This window comes from Ursus maritimus, unplaced genomic scaffold (genome assembly GCF_017311325.1).
Source record: "Ursus maritimus isolate PB19 unplaced genomic scaffold, ASM1731132v1 scaffold_20, whole genome shotgun sequence".
NCBI lineage: Eukaryota > Metazoa > Chordata > Mammalia > Carnivora > Ursidae > Ursus > Ursus maritimus.
The window spans coordinates 4,709,135-4,733,522 of NW_024424453.1; the positions used below are offsets into that span (position 1 = coordinate 4,709,135).

Below are 24,388 nucleotides of genomic sequence, written 5' to 3' on the forward strand. Positions count from 1 at the left end.
AATGATGATGATGATGACATAAAAAACGGGCCATCGTGCTCAAAATCCAAAGGATCAAGTCAACAACTAAAAAATAAAACATCATCCTGCTGTTAACCCAGCCATCTATCATTTCAATTACATTAAGCTGCATTACATTAATGCTTTATTTTGAAATTTTGTTGGTTCTTAATTCATTTGGGTTTTATAGTTGTGTATGACCTAGAAGCACGAGGGGGTTTTATACGTACTTATTTATCTGTACATATTTAAGTTACCACATAAAATAATTCAAGTCACTATGGTATGGAGGGTTCCAAAGTAGGAGAAAAAAGCCAGGGTAAAAAAAAGTCAGCAAAATGGGTGAAGGGGAGTAGGAGGTACAGACTTCCAGTTACGGAATGAATAAACCATGAGGATGAAATGTACAGCTAGGGAATATAATCAATGGTATTTGTAGTGGTGTCATATGGTGACAGACGGCAGCTATCCTTGTGGTGAGCTTGGCATATGTTTTATTATTTTTTTTTAGAGGAGGGGAGGGGCAGAGAGAGAATCTTAAGCAGGCTGCATACCCACTGTGGAGCCCAACCCGGGGCTTGATCTCACAATCCTGAGATCATGACCTGAGCCGAAACCAAGAGTCGGACGCTCAACTGACTGAGCCACCCGGGTGCCCCGAGCATAATGTCTAGAGATGTCAGACCACTCTGTTGGACACCTGAAACTAATGGAGCATCGCGTGTCAACTATACATCAATAAAAAATCAGTTAATTTTTTAGAAGTTGAAGAAAATTATAAACAAAACAATCTTATTTATGTAAAAATAGAATAGCTACATATGTACATGTAAATTTGTGAACGCATAGAAAAAAGAGTTTGAAAGGAGACATACCACACCATTAACAGACTTCTGAGAACTTCTGAGAAGGGAAATATTTTAAGGGAGAGAGATGGGAAGGACTAAATTGAACTTTGACTTTATAATTTCTGTATTGTTTCAATGTATATATAAATAGATTCACCTAACTGAGTAGGAAACACTTGAACTGAATGTGTAAATAAAAGGATCGGTAGATTACTCAAGTGGTAAGAAGGGCATGAACTTCGGCTTCAGAAAGCATGGGACTCCATTTTGATTCAGGTGCTTCCTTTGCACTATGGTCCTTAGGGCTAGTCCATTAATTCCCTAATGCCTCAGTTTTCCTAATCTGCAAAATAGCAGTGACACTAACTATGAGAATATTGTGAAGGTTTGGCGAACTAAAGCATGCAATGTACTGAGCGCGTGCCTGGCACAGGGGATGCCCAGTAGACAAAAGGCACGTTTTTACTGTGCCAATTATTACTATTCATATTAATCATAGCTGTTTTATGAGATTACGTTGACCCTGAAAGTAGCAAAATGGCTGCTTGGCCAATGCCATGGTTTTCTGTTTCTGTGGGACACCCATTATTTATCCCTTGAGGTCCAAGCCTCCATGGACTCCATCTGCTCTGTGTCTTGGGAAGGCTGACCTTAATGAACTGTGTCAGTGGACTCCTGTGACTTCCGGCTTCCAGGAAAGTTCCACCAATGGGCAAACTGGCAGAGTGGGGAGGGCGGGGTAAGAGGAATGTCCAGGATGCATTCTCACAGTTCCCTCCTTACCAGGGAACCACTGGTTGGATGTCCCTTGTACCAAAGCCCACAGCTTCTGTCCTCAGCCCTCTCTGAGTGCTGGTGAGCTCTCCTTGCCCAGGTCTAGGGTGGTCAGATCTTCCCAAGTTCGCAAGTCTCAGGGTTCTTCACTACCTTTGTTAGATCTCCTAATTCTGTAAAACGGTCCTTTTCTTAAACTCTTTTCAAATTACGCAGTTGGAGTGTAGCATCTGTTTCTTCCCAGACTCCTACATATTCACTGTTCTGTAGTTTGGCTCCAGCGGGATAACCTAGCACAATGTAGACAACGTCACGGCAGGAAACTTCTGCTGGAAATTCCTGCAAATCTCAAGAGACCAGGGGGCAGAGGGAGACTCTTGCATTGTGTCATTTCAGTGGGAAGGAAAAAAATCCCTCTTCTGCTGGTCTGGAATTCCGCCTCTCTAACTACCGTCCGTTCATTAACTGATGATTATAAAAGATGAAAGTTCTCTAATTACAGGTCATAATTCCAAACCACCCACTCACAGCTTTTCTGCTGAGGCAGAGAATGGAATCTGAACTATGGTTTTGCCAGGCCCATTTTCAAGCAGTTTCTCGGCCTGTGAGTTGCTCGCTAGCGTTTCTGACACAGGTAACACCCCTTGGGTCAGTGGCCATCAGCCTCCTGATAAGAACAGTAGCCGTAGCTGGAACTCTGGTCCAGCCTCTCACTCTGCTCCAACAATACCACTTCCTGTTCAAACACCAACAGTGGAGACCTTCGTTCTACTTCACAATCACTGCTGTACGATTTTCCGTGTGCTGGATCCTGGCCCAAGCGATTTCTAACTATTCACTCATTTAATCTTTACAGTCTCCCTATGACACCCATTGTTTTAGAGAAGGAAATTGAGGCAGAGATATTAGGTAAGTTGCTCCAGGTTACACAGCTAAAAAGTGCTAGTAAGTAGAACTGGCCATTAAACCCAAATAGTCTGGCTCCATAGGTCATGATTTTTTTTTTTTTTTAGTGAACTCCATACTCAATATGGGGCTCGAACTCACGACCCCAAGATCAAGAAATTGAGGCAGAGATATTAGGTAAGTTGCTCCAGGTTACACAGCTAAAAAGTGCTAGTAAGTAGAACTGGCCATTAAACCCAAATAGTCTGGCTCCATAGGTCATGATTTTTTTTTTTTAAGTGAACTTCATACTCAATATGGGGCTCGAACTCACGACCGCAAGATCAAGGGTGGCATGCTTTACCAGCCAGGCATCCCCACCATAGTTCATGCTTTTAACCTCTTCCCCCTAAATCTTCTTGCCTAAGAAATTACTGCGAACTTTTTACCAGACTTTTACATTTCTCCACAATATGGCACGAATTCACTTTCCAGTATTATCCCACATCACTACTCAATATCCATTCATCCGACAAAACTCTTCTGAACCCTGTGTGGAGACGCAACCTGGTGAAATGGCAAACATTTAAAAATCATCCATCAACAGTGAAATGGATAAATAAATTGCGGCACGGTCACACCATGGGATACTATGCAGCAGTGAAAATCAACACACTACAGCCGCAGGCGAGAGCGTAGCCCAGCTGAGACTGGGACTGCCCTGTTGGGGCAGGATCGGCAGTTTCAGCTAAAGGTGAAGGTACTGCAGGGCGATGCTAGAGAAACTGGTCTGTGTCGGCAAGCTGCTGCTGCCAGAGCATCCGACGTCATCCCGCCCCTGGGAGCACACGGGGTCAGAATGGCTTTCGGGCCTCACCTCGGTTATCGCCTCTCCTAGCAGCCAGGGACACGACTTGGCTACCTTGCAACTCATCCATTCCACCTGGAGAAAAAAACACCAGGAGGATAGCATGATCCATCTCAGAAAAAAAGAAGGAAAAGCCTAGTAAATGATTACAACACTGAAATCCTGTGTCTTACTAAAGCAGCCTTCCGCAGATGTTGGCATTCAGTACCTACCCTGCACACATGGGTGCGTTATGGCTCACGTAATAAACCTACTGAACTGACATGAGAGAACCTAGGTCCATCACTACTGGAGAAGAAAGGGGTGTTGATGGTGATGAATTAGGATCAAATGCTTTTGTATGATGCAAAATCTTATAATGATATTTTCCCATTCTTTGTGTATGCAGAATCTTTGAAAAGGGAGTCTGGATTATTACTACTGGTTAAATTCTTTTTGTTGTTTCTAGTTTTATTGAGATGCAATTAATATCATTGTATAAATTTAAGGTGCATCACAAAATGGTTTGACTTACATATATTGTGAAATGATTACCATAATAAGTTTAGCTAGCATCCATCATCACATACAGAATAAAAAGGAAAAGAAAAACAATTGTTTTCCTTATGATGAGAACTCTCAGGATTTACTCTCTTAACAACTTTCCTATATATCATACAGCAAGATTAACTATCGTCACCGTGTTGTACATTACATCCTTACTAATTATTTATCTTGTAACTGGAAGTTCTGACCACCTTCTTCCAATTCCCCCTCTCCCCACCCCCCACCTCTGGTAATCACAAATCTGTTCTTTTTTTCTATAAATTTGGCTTGGGTTTTTTTTTTTGTTGTTGTTATTTTTTTAGATTCCACATATAAGTGAGATCATTCAGTATTTGTTTTTCTCTGTTTGACTTATTTCTTTTAGCATAATGCCTTCAAGGTTCATCCATGTTTGCACAAATGACAGGATTCCCTTGTTTTCTTATGGCTGAATAATTTTCATATATAAATTGTGTATGATATATACATATATTCATATATATATATTGTAAATAATGCTGCAATGAACATGGAGGCGCAGATATCTTTTCAAGTTAATGTTTTTGTTTCCTTTGGATGTATCTCCAGAAGTAGGATTGCTGGATCATATGGTGGTTCTATTTTTAATTTTTTGCAGGAAGCCCCATGCTGCTCTCCACAGTACCTGTACCAGTTTGCAATCCCACCAACAGAGCACAAGGGTTCCCTTTTTTCCACATCCTCACCAACATTTGTTATCTCTTGTCTTTTTGATGACACCCACTTTAGCAGTCACGAGGTGACACCTCACTGTGGTTTGGATTTGCATTTCCCGGACGATTAGTGACGTTGAGCATCTTTGCATGTACCTGCTGGCCATTCGTATATTCTCTTTGGAAAGAATGTCTGTGCAGATCTTATGCCCATTTTTTACTTGGATTATTTGGGTTTTTGCTATTGACGTGGATGAGTTCTTGATAGATTTGGGATATTAACCCTTTATCAGATGTATGGTTTGCAAATATTTTTTCCTGGTCCGTAGGTTGTCTTTTCACCTTGTTGATTTTTCCTTTTGCTGTGTAATTATTTATGACCACTTATTTTCTTGCTATACTACTGTTTACATTTGATACATTGTATAGCAATCATTTCTGTAGAAGTCTCAGTTAAGACTTACAAGAATTAATATTTCTTATAACAATATAAACAACACTTCTAATTTTAATTAATTGGTCAAATCCAAATTTTAAAAGTAGACCCAAAACTATTTCTTTGCATATCAATATTTTCAAAGGAATATATACTTTAAATCTCCAGGTCCTGGGATGAAGCCCTGTGTCGGGCTCCGTGCTCAGAAAGGAGTCTGCTCAAGCATTCTCCCTTCCCCCGCGTGTTCTCTCTCTCTGAAATAAATAAATAAATAAATAAATAAATAAATAAATAAATAACCCTTTTAAAAATTCACCAAGCTATAGACTTTTGATTCGTGCTCTTTCTCATATATGTAGCAATAAAAAGTTTACTCACTCACACAAACTTTTAATTACTAATTTTAGTGCTGACTATGTGCCAGTCACTCTATTTAGTTTTTTATGTATATCATCTTTATTATTGTCACAAAATCCTCTGAAGTAGGTGCTGTCATTAACAGAATTTATCTCCTGCCAGCCCCCAGGTGTCTCCCAGATTACCCTTACTTCCTTCCTAGCATTTAACACAATACGTAACAATTTTATGTTTGTTAATCATCTGTCTCATTACCTGCATGTACAGACATGAGGCTTGACTTTCTTTTTTTTTTTTTACTCACAACCCTGAGATCAAGACCTGAGCTGAGATCAAGAGTTGGACGCTAAACCAACTGAGCCACCCAGGTGCCCCTTGACTTTTTTATTCACTAATACAGCTACTAGGTGAGGTCAATGTCTCGAATACAACAGGTCTTTAATAAATATTAACAATGCTAAACAAATGAGCATCTAAATTTTGTAAAGGCAAAGAATCCAGTACAAGAGAAAGAATGGCAGATGGACTTGACTTTGGCTACCCAGAGACGTCCTCTCTAAGGAAACAACTGTCCCAGATGGCCACATACAGGAGAAGAAGGGAGAGCCATGAGCAGGAGAAGGAGAACATGTGAGGGTGCAGGGCTGGGACTGGCTTGCTCACTAGAAGAACCAAAGAGGCCAGTGGGTCTGTGGGGGGGGGGGGGGCTGTAGAACCTTCACTCTCCAACATGTTCTGCATTTTCTGCCTCTGTGCCTTTCCTCCTACCAGTACCTCTTGCTAGAAAGCAGTCCTCTAAAATGTTATCCAACATTCAAGGCTCATCTCAAATTCCACCTTCTCCGAGAAATCTCTCCTGATGACTCCAGCCAGGAACCAGGTGCAATGGCATTTATGTCAGCCCCGCTTTGAATGCTCCATAACAACCTGTGCACTGTCTTTGCTCTACTTTGTGTTGCAATTACTGTGTGCAGCTATCTAATTCTCCCTTCTGGATAACAAGACATTTTAACACAAAGAATTTGTCTTGCTCATCTTTATAGGACCCTGCATTCCAAATGCTAGTATCATGCCTTGCAAACATCGTCCAGTAGGAACTGAATTGGGGTGTTGACATAATTTGGGAGACGAGGGAAGTATAGAAATAGTGAGAAGCATTGTGCATATATGAATGGAGGGGAGGGGAGAAGAATGAATCAATTAGGAATGCCTATGTCTGCAAGGAACAGAAAAGCCGAACAACCATGATGAAAACAACGAAGGGTTTTATTTGTCTCATATAATCAAACCTAGGTAGTTAATGGCAATTGGTTTAGCTACTCACCTGCACCCAAGGGCCTAGACTCTTGCTTTATTTCTGCTCAATATCCTTCACAAATTGACTTTTGCCCCCGTGGCTGTCTCCTTGTGGGTACAAGACGACTTTTGCATCTCCAGAGAACTTGTCCGCTTCAAAGCAGGAAGAAAAGGGTAACAGTAAAGGGCCAAACCAACTGCACCTGTTCCCTTTTACAGGAAAATAAATTCCTCAGCTCATCAGCATATTCTGCCTACATCTAATTGGTCAGGACTGGGTTATACGATTAGCAACATGGGGAGCTGAGAAGTAAGGGTTAAATGTGGTTAACATTTTTGGCATAGACCCAGCTGTGGTAACTTCACCACCATAAAAAGTCAGAGTTTCACTGAAAAGAAAGAAAAGGGAACTGTCTCTTGGAAAAAGAACATATTATTTTAGCCTCAGGGGTGATCTGTACCCAAAGATGAAATCACAGCTACAAAAGCTAAACCAGGCATTTTAAACCCAAAGTCTGCAAGGGAACAAATGAGTAAAACAGACAGGTGATTTCTATACAGATTTATTTTACATGCATATGAAAATCCTAGGATAATCTTCACTTCCACGAGGAGATTTGCTTTCTCCCATTGTTCTTGAATTATGTGGCATCTGGGTCTATATCACACTTTTGAGATGGACATGGTTATAAGACATGTTCTAGTGTCTTATGACTTCCACCATAAGATAAACAAATGTGCAGTCTCATGGGTGGATGGCAATTGACACTCTGCCTCCATGTCTGAAGAGAACAGAGGGGTGGGAGGGAGATGGACGACGGGGAGCCGGCCCTGTCCCAAATGAGCAGCAGCTATTCGGTCCTACTCAGCGATAGTTGCTATGGTGGAATGCTATCAGGTTTTTCAAGAGAAATCAGAAATGCGGTTTTTTATGTGAAATCTCATGATTAAATGTTAATCATGATTATGGGATGGTTCAGATAGGCTAAATGTTTTGTGCCGTCTGAGAGCAGCTGGGTGAGAGCTGTCACTACAGCCACGCCCAGCCAACCCTCTTGGAGCACCCTTTCCCACTTACAGACCCCAGCACTTTCCATAGGCACGTTCCTTTCCCACTTACCAATATTGGGATATTCCGACCAACTTTGAACAACAAAAACATTTTATTTATTTATTTATTTATTTATTTATTTATTTATTTTTTAAAGATTTTATTTATTTATTTGACAGAGAAAGAGACAGCCAGCGAGAGAAGGACCACAGCAGAGGAGTGGAAGAGGAAGAAGCAGGCTCCCAGCGGAGGAGCCTGATGTGGGACTCGATCCCGGAATGCCGGGATCACGCCCTGAGCCGAAGGCAGACGCTTAACGACTGCACTACCCAGGCGCCCCAACAAAAACATTTTAAATGAGTACACTTTTCATTTTAAAACTAGAGTTCATTTAGTTATTTATTTTTAAAGATGTATTTATTTGAGAGAGAGAAAGAGCACGTGAGCAGAGGCAGGGGCAGAGGGAGAGAAAGAATCCTCAAGCAGACTCCCCACTGAGCACTCTGTCCCATGACCCTGAGATCATGACCTGAGCTAAAATCTCAAGAGTTGGCCACTCAACAGACTGAGCCATCCAGGTGCCCCTTGAGTTTATTTATAAGAGCAAAGCTTGTCTAGTGTTGGACCAATTGGAAAAAACAATTTTTTACTAAAGGTTGAACTACCTTTGTTTAACCTTTAGTAAAAATTTGGAAAATTTTCTATCATCAGGATTAAAAAAACAAAACCAGATCTTTCTGGACACCAGAGTGAATACTGACCCACATAATGACGAGATGATGGCTTCTTCATTGACTCTTCCATTTATTCGTATTCATTTAGAAAGGTAAGTTTTCAGTTCAAAAAAAAAAAAAAAAGCTGAACTTTCTTTACTTTCTCAAATTTCCCAAAGTAAAAACTTTAATAAATAAAGCTTTGCCTTGTCATCAAGCCTTTTGATTTTTCTTTTCTCCTGTTGTTTCCTGTTCCCCATTTCACTCTGGCCCTAGGCCTTTTGGTAAGCCTGTAACAAAACCAAGAGGAATTTGACAGAGAATATCCTCCTTACTTTGCAAAACAATATTCTTGTTGATTGATGTCCCTGTAACTAGCCCAGGCGACCATTCCCCAGTCTCAAATACTGTTTTTCTCTCATTGTGATTGAGGTGCACCTTTCTGACTCTGTCTGACCTTGGTACATGGAACTTCCGTCTGCCTTTCTCATAATTGGACCACTGGGCAGCTTTCTCACCAGATTTATAATATTCCTTTTCCTCTGAGAAATCCTTTAGATTCTCTATGTCCTTCTCTCTTTCTCCCAGATATTTTTTAAAAAACAACTATTAAATAACTAAAAGTAAAATAAATTTTTTCAACACGATTCTTCTAGTGCCGTAATATCCACCTGTGCTAGACAACTTCAGCCACTCTCCCCATAGAAATGCACCCGTTTGAAGTTCTACATCAGCAGTCAATTCTTTGAACGATCCCTATTTGTCTTTCCTATTGCTAAGCACAATGCACACCACCTTCCCACGTTTATCTGATAGTTATTACTCCTTGGTTTTCTTACTGTTACCATCATAGTGATTAGGCTCACTATGGTGAAAGGCATCGGTCTTCCTTAAACATAAATCCCGGATGAATCAAAATTTGCCAAATATGTTATTTATAAGTTACATCCTTTGGAGTTCTAGAAAGCATTTGGCATTACTTACAATAAAAATACGTAGTCAGGTTAATTCAAAGAAAAATAAGAACAGAAGCAAAATATCTTTTAGAATTAGGATGAGAGAGTTGTTGTCACAGAGCAATCTGGCTTAGAGTTTTCTGGTATGCAAGGGAAAAGAAAACCAGAAACGACATAAAGCTCTCATCATGGAATCAAATAAAGTGTGGTTCTTCCTTTAATAAAAAATCCATTTAACAAATATTTGTGGAGGACTCACAAAACCTCAGATGCCATGTTCACTGTGTTGGATATAAAGATTGAAGATAGAAACATGACCTAAAGAGCCCAGCAATCAATGGCATAGACAGACACATAATGATAATAGAATCACTTGAATTTATTTTTTTTAAGATTTATTTATTTATTTGAGAGAGAGAGCACAAGCTGGGTTGAGAGGCAGAGGGAGAGGGAGAAGCAGGCTCCCCACTTAGCAAGGAGCCCGACGTGGGACTCTATCCCAGGACCCTGGGATCATGACGTGATGAGTTGGCTTAACCAACTGAGCCAGCCGGGGGGCCCCGAGAATGACTTGAATTTAGCAGTTGAAATATGAGCAGGATATTACAGGAGCACTTACTGGAGTCAGGCGTAGTTCTCTCTTTTAAAGAAAAAGCGGGTAACCACCTAGGAGTGAATTCACAGACGGGGTGTCCATGCACTAGATACCCAAGCTAGAGGACAACACATACTCAAAGAATTATTGGGGTTTCAAATGAGAAAACCAGTATAGCTTATAATAAGTAAACACAATCAATTTGTGTAAAATTTTGTCTCCTCTTTGATGAGTGACATTGTATTTGAGATATTTCAAGTTCAAATTTTATTGAATTCAAAATGGTTGGATATGTACCCAGAAAAATAAAAACATATTCTGGGCTATATAAAATACGAAACAGGGGCCATGCTACTTTATTTAAAAGCGGTTCACACAACTGCAATATAAAGACTGTCCGTCACTACTTGACATTTGCATCAATCAGACCAAGAGGGAATTTGATCAATAGAAACTCAGCAATTATCCTGGATTATCCAGATTAGCCCAATATAATCACAACGGTCCGTACAAGAGGGAGGCAGGAGTCAGAGTCAGAAAGCAGGCAATGCAGTGTCCGAAACAAAGACTGGAGTGATGGACTTTATTTTTATTTATTTATTTTAATATAAACTTTACACCCAATGTGGGACTTAAACTCACAACTCTGAGATCAAGAGTCACATGCTCAACTGACTGAGCCAGCCGGGTGTCCCCTGGAGTGATGAGCTTTAAAGACGAGGAAGGGGCCCTAAGCCAAGGAATATAGGCAGCCAGAGAAGCTGCAAGAGGCAAGTAAGTGGATTCTCCCTGCAGAACTGTCAGAGGAATCCTGCCTTCAGGCACCTGGACTAGCCCAGTGAACCGGATTTGGGACTTCTGACCTCCAGTGCTGCAAAGCATAAAGTGGTGCTGTTTTAAGGTACTAAGTTTGTGGTAACTTGTTACAAATCAGGAGACTGAGACAAACATCATTGTCCTTTCTCTCTCTAACTTATGCCTTAGGCTCGTTTAGGAACAGACAAGGCAGGTGACACAAGGTCCAACCCCAGACAGTTCAATTCTAAACTGTGTACTGCAGAATTTACACTCTACTGCAGATCCTGCCTTGTGTTTCGTGACAGAACCAAATACCCTGATTGATATATTTGTACTGACTAGAGGGTAATATTCTACATATTACATATTATGCATTTTTAATGGCATGTTGGTGGGCACACAGAATGCACCACACCCATATAGAATTCTAACAACTCTTTTCTCTTAAATAAATAAGCGAAAATTCTGACCTGATCGGGCTTCCATCTTAGCAATCATGAAATCCTAGTCCCCGTTGTACAGTGCCCCAGTTCTGGGACGGGGGGAGAAATGTGTGCAGGGATTGGGATTTGTAACTCCTCCCACCAGTAGCATACAGTTTTCGCTAATTCCCACACTTTCCAGAATACACAGCTGGATCTTAGTCTACAGACTCAGGACTACAAAAACATTTACTCTCTTTCTCATTATTTTTTCATCATCTATTTTATCATTTGTATTCTTTTAACTCAGTTTAATTTCTGTTTGGGGCTCCCATCCTGCCGGACAAAGAGGCAAGGCAGCGTTAGAGCAGGGCTCCTCCCCTCTGGTTGTGCTGGCCTCCCAGAATTTGGGGCAGTGGAACACAGTCAGGGGAAGACTGACTCAGAGACATCCATCATCACAGGCGTCAGTCCCTAGAATTTCAGGGTCTTTTCACTGCTGCCCTAACCTCCCCTAACGTCCCACTGCATGGGAGTCTCTGTGAAACTGCTCCAAGCAGATCTCTCAACTCGAGTGTCTTGCCACCCTCCCAAAGCCCGGCCTAGAAATTAAGCAAGCAGTTCAGAGAAATGAAGCCAGCTTGTCCGGGTCCAATATTCAGCCTCTGATACTCACTAGCTGTAAGATCAGCAAGTTATGTAACCCTTCTATGTTGCAATTTCTTCACTTGTGAGCTGGGAATACAGTATCTCATTCGATGGGTCCTGAGAAGTAAATACACGCCATGCACTTAGAATAGCATCTGGCAGATCCAAGTCCCGTATGTGTAGATTGTCACTGAAATGTAAGCGCCACGAGGGCAAGGGTCATTACGTATGTGTTCAGTGCTGTTAGAAGAGTGCATGGTGTGTACAGGAATTGGGTGAATGAATGTTGAAAGATTCAGGGCATGTTTTTTCTCTGTCTCATGTCTTGAGAGCTCTCTGTTCTCCTCATGTTCTCTCTTTCCAGTCCTGGGAAATCTCTCTCTGATCTTGGAGAAATCTTATTTTTTTTTTCTTTTGGGTTTTTGGCCAATATGTTGTTTCTGTGCCTTTTTGACCCACACCCTCCCACCTCTGCTCTCAAAGGCAAGAAGACAAGCAGACTAGACTTGCTTTCCTCTCAACCATAAGCCCGCATGGAAGCAAAGAACAAACTTAACTGACTGCTTCAATGGAAGGAGGAAAAAAGAGGAACAGAAAAGGAGAAAAGGTTAAAAATCTCAAAATAGTACCCCATCCCAAGAGCTTTCCTTTAAAACTAATTTCAGTTGCTCCTGAATGAGTTCTTGGGTTGTGCAAAATCATAGGGCTTTATCTTATAATCATTGAATGAAATGCAGCTCATGCCTGCTCACATGCCAACCGAACCTAACGATGTATGATTCACAGCCTCCTCACCATATTGCCCTGCCGGTCAAAACAGAGCTTCCTCCTGGATCCCTTGGACAGGATGCGTATGGCTTTGGGGTGGCCATGTCATTGGAGTCCTATCAGTGAGCAATTTGCTTTCTTTGATAAAAGCTCAACTCTAGTGGTTAGGTACACACACAGCCCACACCCAAGCATACCACATACACTTTCTAAACAGAGGTGGGGCAAGCACCTAATGGCAGTTTCCTGCCAAGTCAGACCTCAAGTAATGTTCTCCTTCTCCACCCTTCCTCCCACCTAGCCCTCCATCTTCAGCTCTAGGCAGAGCAGATAGTTACCAGCCTCCTATGTATTTGCTAAAGCAGCCTGGCTTTCATTGCCAAAGACACGCCCAGAAACACTTGTTGGCCCACATCTAGTTACACCTGCTTTGCCACCGGCTGGAAGCTGCCCCGTCCTTTACCTTCGAGAAGAGCCCTAAAACTGGGACCCAAAGTGCACTGAGCTTCTTCTGAGACAGCAGTACCAGGGCCTACAATTTTTTACTAACATTTCTGATGCAACTGGTAAAACTCCATTTCAAAACAGACCTGTCTTTGGTTTAGGGTTTTGTTTCAAGCAAGATGTGTTTTCTGGTTCTCAGTTTGTCCAGGTATGGCTCAGGTTAGATTTTAGTCTAATCTGTGCACTGCCTAGAACTGAAGATGGTAAACTATCTCACTGCCAAGAACATCTCTCCTTCAGCCTAAACAGTATCCAGGATTCACTATTATACCATACTCACAGGGTAAATATCGATGAGGACTGGAAATGACATAACATGGAGGTAAGAGCCCTTGACTGAAGTCCAAATATCTGTATCCCAAATTATGGCCTTGTCACTCTCTGCCCTTGGAAAATCAGTGACCTTGTCTGGATCCAGTTTCTCCATCTGTAGGAGATATTTTTGAAATATTTTCAGATCCTATAATTATCTTTGCCTGCATTAGCCTACTCACTGACTCCCTTTGGGAGGACAGATACCCTCTAGAACAATGGGTCAGCATCTAAGCCTAAAGCGGCTTCTTATTAAAATTCATAGTGATGCAATAATTCTAAAAATCTCTAAATTTCTTCAGCTTTAAAGCAAACCTTGGAGTAGGGCGACCAACTCATCTCAATTTGCCCAGGATATTCCCGGGTTTTAGCACTGAAAGTCCCACGTCTTAGGAACCCGCTTGATCCCAGGCAAATCAGGGTAGTCGGTCATTCTACTTGAAGGCCTGGACCTACGGCTTAATTCTGCGCCACAGAGTACAGATTACTTAAGGCAGAAGAAATATACCGGTAAGAATGCGAGCTCCAGGAGGAGTGAGTAAGTACTCCAATCATCTCTTGACAAACCACCCCAAAAGAATGGGAGTAATCATTTATTTTGCTCATGAATCTGAACATTGAATGAGCTCAGCCAGGTGCTTACTGCTCAGATTGTCCCTTGAGGTTGCAGTCAGTGGTTGGAAATGATATCACCTTGAAGCCTTCTTACTAGCAAGTTGGCACCTGGCCTGGCGTACTTGAACAGCTAACAACTCAAGCTCCTCGGATCTCTTCCACCCCTCTCCCTCTCTCTCTCCTCTCCCCTCATAATCTCCCAGATGGTGGCCTCGGGGTAGCTGGGCTTCTCACATGGTGGCTAAAAGCTCCCAGAGTGAGTCTCAAGAGAAACTGGCAGAAGCAGCACAGTCTTTTCTAATCCAGCCTCAGTCACACTGCATCACTTCTGCCATCTTCTTTTCATCAAGGAAGACACACACATCCACCCAGTTTCCAGGGAAGTGACATAGACTCCACCTCTTGATGGAAAGAGTATCAAAGAATTTGCAGATATGTTTTGAAACTACCATAAGGAGGAAGAAGGACACCTACCCCTTCCAGTCAGAGAATTTGCTAGAAAAAGAAGAGAGGTAGAGAAAGCCAGTTGTCAGATGTATATGTGTTATGGGTCATCATCACACCTCCCCGGACCATAACATCAGTGCGGCAGGAATCAGACAGAACAAGCGTCAAGAAGAAAGTCAAGTGTGGAGGAGCTGCTGCCACTTCCCATTTACAACTCTGAGAGGATATCACCACATAGAGCACCAGCAATGAAAGACTACAACAAAGTAAAAATGGCAGCATAGCCTTCCTTGGTTGCCATATGACACAGAAGAGCCCCAGAGCTTCCTGACAGCCTCATGAAGAATGTGAGATGATGTTGCTGCCAGTAAAGATGCCACAGAACAATGATGAGGGACTCAGAAGTATCTCAAGTTGGGAGTCACAGGAGCTCTCAAACCTCAGGGAGAAGGAACTGTGGCATCAGAGGAAATGGAAGTAGGGGTGAGTCTGTAGGAAAGACCTCCAGGCCGACAGAGCCAGAGAACAGACTAAGTTCTCTCAAGACATGTCACCTGACTGGATAGACAAGTACATGACCGGAGTTCTGGTTCCTCTCAAGATGGAGGCAAGGGGAGCTAGAAGGCAGTACACAACTGGTGTGTGGACCCAAAGTCTCCCCCCAACACACACACACACACACACACCTTGCAAAGGCAGTGAAGTTATCCGAAAGCAATGAATATACCACAAATGGGCAGGTTTAAATTTCTAGTCCCTTCTTTCAGTCTCCACTCCTCTTCAGGGTTGCAGCTGTGAGGAAAATTAGGTCAGTGATAGAGGGAAAAAAAGCAATATTTCTTTTTGCACATCTATGTTACAGTGTTAAACTTGTTCCTGAGCAGTACAAAAAATAGAAACCACTCTTTTGACTGTCTCACTCCCTGCCCTGCAGTCACAAAAGCTCCTTTCACTTACCTCTGACTTGCTAAGCCATTTCTTTCCTTGTGCCTTTGCACCTGTGGTTCCCTCTATCTGGAATGTTCTCTTAGCTGGCTCTTTGCACCTTTCAGATTTCACCTGAAATGTCAACTTCTGAGTGAGGCCTTCATTTATTGTTCTACAAAAATGGATCTAGTCCTGTTTTTCCCATTCTCGATGCCTCTTTATTTTTTTCTGATAAATGATTCCTCACCCCACCCACACTCTCCCCAACCTGCTCTTCTTCAGACTTCCCCCATCTCAGGAAATGATCCTACCCAATTACTCAAGTCAAAAACCTCAGTCCTTCTGATCACTCTCATTTGGCCTCATACCCATATCCAATTCAACCACAGTCCTAACAGTTCTGTCCCTAAGATATATCCTAAATGCAATCACTTCCCTCACTCACCTCTGCCATCACCCTATTCTGGGCCATAACCTTCTTGCCTGGCCTGACTGTAGCAGTAGTCTTGTTGCTTCTGCTCTTGCTTCTCTACCATTCATTCCACATGTTACTCAATGAACTATTTAAAAAATGTAAACCAGATCCTGCAACTCTTTCGCTTAAACCTGCAACATCTCAAAAGTCCCCCCCTAGGACTACAAGGCCTGTAGGGTCTCAACCCTCAACCTCTCCACCTACCAGCACCTCTTCCTCCTTATGAGCTCATCTGCTTTCTGCTCTTTGCAACTGCCAGGCACCTTCCGGCCTCAGGGCTTCAGCTCCTCCTCTACCTGCAACAATCTCCCCCAATGTCTTAACACAGATGTCCCCTTCCCATCATTCAGGCCTCAGCTTACACGTCAGCTCTTGGAAAAGGCCCTCTCTGTGCCCCTCCCCCCTCACCAGAGAGTAACTCTCCCAGGACTTCTCTCCTTACAGTACTTGACACTGTGATGAAATTGGAAGTTTGCTTGTTTACTTTTTAATTCTCTAGTCCCTCCTTCACAAGCCCTTCTGTCAGCAACCTGGGAGCAGGTTCCTATGTCCCAAACACCCAGAGCAGTATCTGGCTCATAGGTGCTCAGAATGTACTGAACGACCAAAGACACGAAAAGTTTGAACACTACTTATTCTGCAACAAGGAACGTTTTCTTCTGGTCTCAGTTTCCTCACTTGCAAAATGAGGTTGTTTAATAAGGTAATCTCCAGGGCTCCGTTCAACCAAACACCCAGGTTCTGTCTGTAATCGTACGTGTACCCTCACGGCTGGCTCCGCGAGGGCGTCCTTTCTCTACAGAGAGTCGAAAGGACTTGCAATCATCTTTGTAAGGTACAAATTCACGTTTGCAAAAATAGAGGAAAACTTCACGAGGTAAATAATAGAGTTAACACTTGCCAAGAAGGTAAGGCAGGGCCAAAGTGAAATGCAAGTTCCTCGTCACAACAAATGATAGAATAAATTGCCGGTGCTCTGTCTGGGCCTATTTATATCTGGCACTTCGCTTTCCTTTGGAATTGGGCTCCTCTGGGCTGGAGCCCAGATTTAAGTAAATGCAAGAAAATACAGAATCAAGATTCTATTAACTGCAGATGGCCTGTTGTGTCCCTACCTGGGGCAATATTCTTTATTGTCAGCAGCACTTGCTTTTTAATTTTGATTCATTTTTCAAATTCTTCTCGATAAAAACAACAACAACAACAACAACAACACAATGAGGATGGAAGAAATACTCTTTTATTTTGGCAGGGCTCCCCGCTATGTGACTGCAGCTTGGTACCTCTAGGTATGTGGCCAGGACCCAGGACTTAAGTTCTCTCTCAAAGTACTTCTCTTTGAAGAACTATGAAGTGATGTGAAACACCTTTTGAGCCTCAAAAGAAGCACATTTCAAGCCAGTCCCTGTGGTGCGTTTTTACCATATATAAACTCATTTAGTTTCCTAGGGTAAAAGCATTCAAGAGTAAGTTTGGGGAAAAAGTAGAAGATTGATTTTTGAAATACTAACCAAAAAAAAAAAAAAAAAAAAATCTAAGATCTACATGGAAAACTTCCTTACTGTCCTCTGTACCTTCAGAATCAGACCCATCCTTCAAGGTTCATATCAGAAATCACCTCCCCTAAGAAATTTCTCCCAGCCTCTTGGGCTACTTTAAAATCTCCTTCCTCTCAATTCCTGCCACACTTTGCTTGGAATTGATCAATGTATTTGATTCAGAGACTATAGGCAGTTGTTTACATGCTCACCTCCTACGAGACAATGTGTTATTCACTGAACTATCTTCCCCACTACTTAAGCACCTAGAAGGCACGGACTCCTTCTAACTCACCTGGAATATTGAGCAAGGCCTAAAATCACACTTCCATTTATATGTTCAAAGTACCCCAAAGATACAGTTGTAGTGAAGAGAAGGGCCATATGCACCCCAGTGTTCATAGCAGCAATGTCCACAATAGCCAAACTGTGGAAGGAGCCAAGATGCCCTTCAACAGACGAATGGATAAAGAAGATGTGGTCCATATATACAATGGAGTATTACTCAGCCATCAGAAAGAACGATTACCCAACATTTGCAGCAACATGGACGGGACTGGAGGAGATTATGCTAAGTGAAACAAGCCAAGCAGAGAAAGACAATTGTCATATGGTTTCACTTATTTGTGGAACATAAGGAATAGCAGGGAGATCAGGAGAAGGAAGAGAAAAACGAAGGGGGGGGAATCGGAGGGGGAGATGAACTATGAGAGACTATGACTCTGGGTTTTAGAGGGGAGGGGGGTGGGGGAACGGGATAGACTGGTGATGTGTAGTAAGGAGGGCACGTATTGCATGGAGCACTGGGTGTTATACGCAACTAATGAATCATGGAACACTACATCAAAAACTAATGATCTACTGTATGGTCACTAACATAACATAATAATAAGAAAACAAAAGACAAAATACAGGTATTTCTAAGTTTTTTACAAGCACTTTTACTCACTACTTAGTTTTTTTTTAAGTTTGTATTTTGAAATCCTTGTAGTACCCTTCATCCAAATTTCCCCAATGGTGACATCTTACATGCAATATCAAAAAAATTACAGGAAATCCACATTTATACAATGCTGTTCACTAGACTACAGATCGTGTTCAATTCTCACCAATTTTTACATGCACTCATTTCGTGTGTGTCTCTATGTAATATATGCATGCATAATCCCAAGTATATATATTTATGTAGCCAACACCACAATCCACGTACCAGACTGTTCCATCAACACAAAGGAACCCTCTCGTCCACTCCATATATATTTACATCCCCTCCTAACAGCTGTCCCTGCCCCACTGCAACCTCTAATCTGTTTTCCATCTCTATAGATTTGTCAATTTGAGAATGTTATATAAATGAGATTATGAAGTATTAACCTTTTGAGTTTGACTTTTTGAGATTGAACACCCAGTGCTCATTGCATCACATGCCCTCCTTAATAATGCCCTTGAGAAACATCCAAGTTGCTGCATGTATCAATAGTTCATTACTTTTTATTGCTGAGTAGTATTCTACAGGACGAATGTACCAGAGTTTGGCTGTTTTCAGTTTGGAGTCTTACAAACAAAGCTGCTATAAACATTCATGTACAGACGTTTGTGTGAACATAAGTTTTCACTTCCCTGGCGTAAATACCCAGGAGTGCAATCATCGGCTCATTACGGTAAGTGCATGTTTAGTTTTGTAAGAAACTGCCAAACTATTTCCTGAATGGCTATGCCATCCCCACCAGCAATGTATGAGAAATCCAGTTTCTCTGCATTCTCTCCAGCACTAGGTATTATCACTATTTTTTATTTTAGCTCATCTGATAAGTGAGTAGTGATATCTTGCTGTGGTTATACTATGTATTTTCCAAGTGGATAATGATATGATATTTTGTGCTCTTGTTCGCCATCCATATCTCCTTTTTGGTGAAATATCTCTTCCAGTCTTTTGACCATTTTCGAATTGGATTTTTTTTTACTGTTGAGTGTGAGGATTTTGTTGTTGTTGTTTATTCTAGATACAAGACCTTTGTCAAACACGTGGTTTAAAATATTTTCTCTCAGCCTGTGGCTTGTCTTTTCATGTCCTTAACAGGGTCCCCACAAAAGTTTTTCATTTTGATGCAGTCCAATTTATCCACTTTCCCTTTTGTGGATGGTACTTTGGTGTCATGGCTCAGAACCCTTCACTTAGCCCTAGGTCTGAAAGGTTTTCTCCTGTGTTCTCTTTTAGAACTTTCTTGTTTATTTGTTGTTGGGTTTTAAAAAAAAATCTTATTTAAAAATTCAATTTAATTAACATATAGTGTATTCTTAGTTTCAGGGGTAGAATTTAGTGATTCATCAGTTGCACAGAACACCCAGTGCTCATTACATCACATGCCTCCTTAATGCTCATCACCCAGTTACCCTATCCCCCCACCTCCCCTCCAGCAACCCTCAGTTTGTTTCCTAGAGTTAAGAGTCTCTTATGGTCTGCCTCCCTCTCTGATATTGTCTTGTTTTTCCTTCCCTTCTCCTATGTTCATCTGTCTTATTTCTTAAATTCCACATAGGAGGGAAATCATCTGATATTTGTCTTTCTCTGACTGACTTATTTCACTTAGCGTAATACCCTCTACTTCCATCCATGTTGCTGCAAATGGCAAGACTTCATTCTTTTTGATGGCTGAGTGATTCCATATATATATATATATATATATATATATATCTCACATCATATCTATCTCACATCTTCTTTATCCATTCATCTGTCAATGGACATCTGGCTATTGTGGACATTGCTGCTATAAACATTGGGGTGCAGGTGCCCCTTCAAAGCACTATGTTTGTATACTTTGAATAAATACCCAGTAGTGCAATTGCTGGGTCATAGGATAGCTCTATTTTTAACTTTTTGAGGAAACTCCATACTGTTTTCCAGAGTGGCTGCATCAGTTTCCTTTTAAAAGTTTTTACAGCTTTACATCTTATATATATATATTTAAAAGATTTTATTTATTTATTTGACAGAGACAGCCAGCGAGAGAGGGAACACAAGCAGGGGGAGTGGGAGAGGAAGAAGCAGGCTCCTAGTGGAGAAGCCTGATGTGGGGCTCGATCCCAGAACTCTGGGATCACGCCCTGAGCCAAAGGCAGACGCTTAACGACTGTGCCACCCAGGCGCCCCTACATCTTATATTTAAATCTATGACCCATTTTGGATTAATTTTCATGTAAGGTTATCAGGGGCAAGTCATGGTTTATTTCTTTGACTATGGATGTCCAATTGCTCCAGCACCACTTGTTGAAAAGTCTATCTTAACTCTATTGAATTGCCTTGCCTCTTTGCCAAAAATCAGTTAGTAGTATATGTGGAAAATAATTGAAAACAGGTACTCAAATAAGTACATGCACATGTATATTTACAGCAGCAAGATTACAGTGGCCAAAAGGTGCAAACAGCCCAAATGTCTATCAATCGATGAATGGATAAACAAAATATGGAATACACAATGGAATATTATTCAGCCATAAAAAGCAATCAAGTACGCTACATGTTACAGGGTGGATGAACCTTGAAACATGATGCTAAGGGAAAGATGCCAGACACAAAAGGTCACATATTGTGTGATTCCATGTCTATGAAACATCCTGAATGAGTGAATTCCTACACATAGGTGCAGGGGGGAAGGGAGAATGGGAAGCAACTACTAAACAGGTATAGGGCTTCTTTTTGGGGTGATAAAAGTGTTCTGGAACTAGACAGAGATGGTATTTGCACCACACTGTGAATGCACTCAATGTCACTTTAAATGGCTAATTTTGGGGCACCTGAGTGGCTCAGTCATTAAGCGTCTGCCTTCGGCTCAGGGCGTGATCCCAGAGTTCTGGGATCAAGCCCCACATCGGGCTCTTCTGCTGGGAGCCTGCTTCTTCCTCTCCCACTCCCCCTGCTTGTGTTCCCTCTCTCGCTGGCTGTCTCTCTCTCTCTGTCAAATAAATAAATAAATAAATAAATAAATAAAATCTTAAAAAAAAAAAAAAGTCTAACTCCAGAAACTATATATAAAAAAAAAATGGCTAATTTTATGTTGTGGGAATTTGACCTCAGTTTCTTAAAAAGATAAGTTGAATGCATTTGTGTGGGTCTATTTATTATCCTCCAGCCTTGATTCCTGTTAGAGAATTAAAACTGCTTTTCACATGCAGGGTCAATCACAGGTGAGCTGAATGAATGGACACAGGCTCTTCACTAAGATTTTCCCCTCACTGTGCTGGAAGTTTTCCCCAGAGGCACAGATCCCTCTGCCCCAATGTACATTTATAGGCCCCCTATTATTTATTTCCCTATTACATGCAGGTGCAAGTTGGTTTTGCTGACACAAATTACCATAGGGTCTCAAGAAACTACAGTCAGTCAAAGTTGATTCATACTATCACTTTTATCTTCTGCTTACCCAGCTAATTATTTAGAAAAATCTCCTCCAAATATTAAATATAATATTTGCATGTGTTACTTACTTAAAATTGCATGCATGACTGAAGTAGGGAAAGGAGAGTTTTTAATCTTTCTATTACTCTCTAGAGTTATTTAGAATGTGAATTAGTAGCTTATCAAGATATTTAGATTTTTACAGCTTTCCTTATTTCCAGGTTTTACACTAGTGAGAAAGCTCCTGGCGGGCGTTTCAGACACCCATAAGCTGTCAGCAAGCACTGTCGTGGGGTTTGAATGTCCCCACAGGCCCCGGGACAGTCTAGCCCGCCCACTTGCAGACGGCTGGGCCTGTGATTGGCTTTCTGCACAGAGTGGAGCCTAATCGGTTGGTAGAGCCCCAGCTCACGCCTACGGTTTGCTGACTTCGTGGATCTGGTAGGAGCAGTGGTTTCTGCTGCCCTGTCCTTCTTTTCAGATGCCACAGTGAGATGATGAAGAGAATCTACTCGTGTCAAATCCCTGCTTAAAGTCTTCTACTAACCTCAGAATCAAGACCCGCATACTGGCATGTCACACAAGCTCCTTGGCTCTCCAGCTTCCCCTGACCCCTTCTCCTCCAACCCCGAGGCCCGGTGTAATATCAAAGTATTTGCACTTCCAACACTTTGTCTTGCTTGACTCAGTGCCTTTGCATATGCTGTCACCGCCAAGCTTGGCTCAGGACAATCCCAGCTGGAAAGTTCTTTGTGACCCCTCACAATCAGGTTAGGGGTATTTCCACATTTCCCCGCTTCCATGGTAAATCCTACATGTGTTGCAATTCCCTGTTGACTTGTTTTTCTCCCTCATAAAACTAAAGACAGGTCATGCCAGGTGTGTAGGAGGTGCTCAATAAATGTTTCTTAAATGAATACACTTACAGATTTATTATCTTATCAGAGCTATTTCTTGAACATCTGTTATGTGCCACGCATTGTTTTCTGTGAGAAGATAGAGCCCTTTACAAGACAGTCAAAGCCCTTGCCTTCTTAGAGCTTATATTACAGTAAGGTAAAGGGACAGATGATAAATTAGTACATGGATAATACATAATAAAGTTTCAGGCAGTGATAAAGGAAGTGAAGAAAAGCAAAACAGTGAACGAATGAATGAATGTATGAATGAAAACCTCAGAGCTAGAAATCAGGCTGTTCAAACTACCGCCACAGAAGCCAATCGTAGTGCTATAAATTCAAACTTGAAATTACATGGATTTATTTTTTTAATTTGTATACATCTTACAAATACTTGTTGTCTTCTAGATGCCATCCATTGCTCTAGGTCTAGGATACCACAAGGAACAGAACAATTTTTATTAGGAATTTTTATTCCTGTTCTTGTGGAGCTTACCTGCAAGTGTCAACACATAAATACATAACACATCAGAGGCTGATAAGTGCTTGGAGAAAAATAAAGCAAGAAAAAGGCAGAGAAATTCTTGGGTATGTGTGTGAGGGTGAGGGTCACTGGGATTTTAAATAATCAGGGAAGAACTCACAAAGGAAGTGGCATCAGAGCAGAAAACTGAAGGAGGTGAGGGAACAAGCCAAGTGGATGTCTATGAGACAGTCCAGACAGAGAGAATGGAAAGTGCAAAGATCCTGAGGCTGGGGTGAGGCCCGTACACCGGAAACCTGCTCCTACTATGCAGTAGGAGTACAAGTTATAGCTGAGAGGGAACCAGACTGAGAAGCGGACAAAGCCGGCTGTGAGAGTCAGGGAGCCCACTTACTGGCTGTGTGGCTGTCACCCAGCCTTCGTCTCCCGAGGTCTCTAATTCTCCATCTGTACGATTGACGTCTACGGAAAGTGTGCTCACGTTCCTCCAGCAGGAGGATGGCCTCTATGAACTGTGAAGGACGACAAATGTTGTTTTAACTATCTTCTCATCTGCTTTCTCTCCCAAAATGGCCAGGAATGTTAACAAGATACTTTGATGATCTAGTTATAAAGATTTAGTTATGAGGAAGCAGTGCCTGTCATATCTAAATGCAACCTACAATGATAGAATTTTCAGCTTCTTATGGTATATTTGCACTATGTAGTGAATTATTTAGATAATGTGACTTTGACATGTTTTTCATCTCAGTGTTTCTTGAAGGAGCTATAATTTTTGATCACTAACAGTATCTAGACTTCCTATACCATTCGGGTTAAGTATTTTTAAAAACAAATATTTAGGTTTGTTGTTGAGTGTGTATATATTATCTTTTGTCAAATTAATTTTGATTCCTGATTCTAGACATTGACCAGATTATTCTTATCATGATTTTATGATTTATAATTGAATTTAGCTATTCCTTAAGTGCTATGTGGATAAGAGCCCCTATCATTTTATAGTTTAGATAAAAATAGCACAAAGGAAGTTTAAGTTCAAGCAAGCTGAGGTCTGAGCCTCCTGGAGTGTGGGACAGCCCTGATAGGGACACCTGGTTTTTTGTTGGTGGTGGTGACTGGAATAAGGGGGAGGGTTCATTACGATCCCTCATTGGAG

At 41.6% G+C, this 24,388-nt stretch overlaps 1 long non-coding RNA gene across 2 annotated transcripts in view; it reads right to left on the reverse strand.

The window, feature by feature from the left end:
* Positions 1–1,851: 1,851 nt before the first annotated feature.
* LOC103677221 overlaps positions 1,852–24,388 on the reverse strand; it is a 43,231-nt gene continuing 20,694 nt past the window's right edge. Inside the window, exons 6-8 of one of the 2 annotated variants that reach the window (XR_005836522.1) lie at positions 6,710–6,834; positions 5,184–5,282; positions 1,852–3,450 (exon numbers count right to left, since the gene is read on the reverse strand). This is a non-coding gene — a long non-coding RNA (uncharacterized LOC103677221). Of the gene's footprint in view, positions 3,451–4,465; positions 5,283–6,709; positions 6,835–24,388 lie in introns of those variants that run through there. The other variant, XR_572338.2, reaches the window with a different exon arrangement.